Genomic DNA, 2274 nt, shown 5'->3' with positions numbered 1-2274 from the left:
TGGGCACCCGGTGGCCACGGGAGAGGGCAGGACAGGGGTGCTGGGGGCTCGTGGGTGGATTTTTAGGGAGCATCACCCTAAAAATCGATTATCTTGAGGCTGGAGGAGCAGCGGTAGCGGCTGTGGAGGAACCGGGAGCGTAGGAGGAGGGGCAGGCAGGGGCAGGCGTGGTGCTGGCACTTCCCGAGAAAAACCGAAAAAAACCCCCGCGATCAACGGCCTCAAAGCCCTGAGAAAATCTCCTGATCTCCCCTTTTCCCCTGGGATGAGCTCAGAAGGAGCAGATGAGACCTGAATCTCAAACGGTGTCAAAGACACCTTCAGAAAGCACCGAGAAGGGATAAAACTTCCCTTTACCCCTCCCTTTCTCCTTCCCTCTCTCCCTCCTCCCAGGGTGATTTTTGTGATTATTTTTGTGATTTTTCGCCCCACCCGRATTTTCCAAACACACCTCCATCCCCATATTTATTCCTGACGGGTGTACTGAGGAATTTAATGAAGTATTTGTGATGATTTATCGAAAAGAAAACCAAAGAATGAAGTTGGGTCGTTGCTTCCCACCTCGTCGTGGGCAAAAATGGGGCTCCGTGATAAAATATCCTGCAGAGAGAGAGACTTGGCTGCGTTCATCTGGGAGTTATTTGGGAAAAATGTCTTTTTTAGCAATGAGGGCGTGTTTCAATTCGAAAATGAGGTGCAAATACGTTGATTTATGGTTTGATGTACAACCCATCGGCCTTGAAACGCTCCTGGGACTGCAAGGGAATAAAAAGGCTGAAAAAGCTGGAACAGGTGGAATTATCAGCTTGGTTTTTTAATTTGTGCATTGAGAGGACACAAAGGACAACATCCCGATGTGTTCAGGGCTCGGGGGGACCTCCAAAAACCACCCACGGCTGCTCACGGGCACATCCAGCAGTGAGCAAGGAATTCCTGCAGCCTCGGCCACGGAATGTCCCCGCAGAGCTGGGATCGCTCCTCACCCCCACCTCACCCCATGGAACCCCTTTGGGAGCCCAGCAATAAAGAGAATTGAAATAATTAAAAAAAAAAAAATTATGAAATAAATGAAATAAAATGGAAATAAATTGAAATAAATTGGAATAAATGGAAATAAATTGGAATAAATTGAAATAAATTGGAAATAAATGGAATAAATGGAAATAAATGAAAATAAATTGGAATAAATTAGAATTCCCTTCCTTGGCCCACACTCGGTCCCGGTTTCCTGAATCCTGGATTCTTCTGGGACTCCCCAGACCAAGCTCCCAGCACGGGCTGGAGCACAGATTGTGCCTAAAACCCTTTCCACAGCGAGGGCAGGACATAAAACTCTGTTTTTCCCCCCCAAAACCAGCTGGATTTGTGATTCTGACCCAGAAAGGTGAATTTTTCCAGCCCCAGATTGCTGGGAGCCATCCCTGTGGGATCAGGGCTCCGCTCCAGCGTTATGAACTCTATCTCCTTTTGATCATTGTCATTAGTGGGGTGAGTCCTCCTCACTTTGGGCAAGAACACTTTGTGCTCTTTGCTAAAATTTTTTCCCCTCCTAATTTTTGTAGGTTTTATTAAAAGGTTTTCTTTTTTTCCTAATTTTTCCCCAAAAGTGGCTTTTTCCCACCGAGGAATGAACACCCCCAGGCCGATTTTGGGGCTGTTTCGTGCTAAACCTGGTCCATAGGGACAAATCAGGGACCAGGCACAGCCCCATCTGGGAAAACACGGTCTGAGGTGATGGTTTGGGATTGAAATATGGGTTTGATTGGGCTGTTCTGGTGGGTTTTTTTTATTGGAGGGAATCAATCTGGTGCTAAACCGTCGATTAAATTAGGAAAAAACAGCCTCARCCCAGCCCGGGTTTTGATGTGGAGCTGCATCGCTGAAGTCTCCCCCAGCTCGGGGAGATTAATTTGAATTAATTAATCCAAAATCTCTCCTTCCGGGAGTGCCGCAGCCGGGAACGGTTCGGGAGCGGTTCGGGTGCTCGGGAGGTTTCTTTGCGGAGGGGCTGACGGCACAGAGAGGACTCAGCCCCGTCTCCGAAGGGTGAATTTGTATTTTTGTCCCATGTTTCTTCCTAGAAGAGGGGAGAAACTCCCCACAAATAAAGGCGTTTTTATTCCGAGGCTTTCCGCGGGGTGGGATCAGCGGGAAGCCCTCGGACATTTGGGATCAGGAGGTTTTGTGATGCCTGAGCGGGCTCCCAGCCTGACCGAGGAGAAAGAAAAATCCAATTATCCACTCAAAAAAAAAAAAAAAAATTTAAAAAATCCT

This window comes from Malurus melanocephalus, unplaced genomic scaffold (genome assembly GCF_030028575.1).
Source record: "Malurus melanocephalus ecotype Western Australia unplaced genomic scaffold, MMel_1.1 scaffold_243, whole genome shotgun sequence".
NCBI lineage: Eukaryota > Metazoa > Chordata > Aves > Passeriformes > Maluridae > Malurus > Malurus melanocephalus.
The sequence above is the reverse complement of the archived record's forward strand: the minus strand, read 5'-3'. Positions refer to the sequence as shown.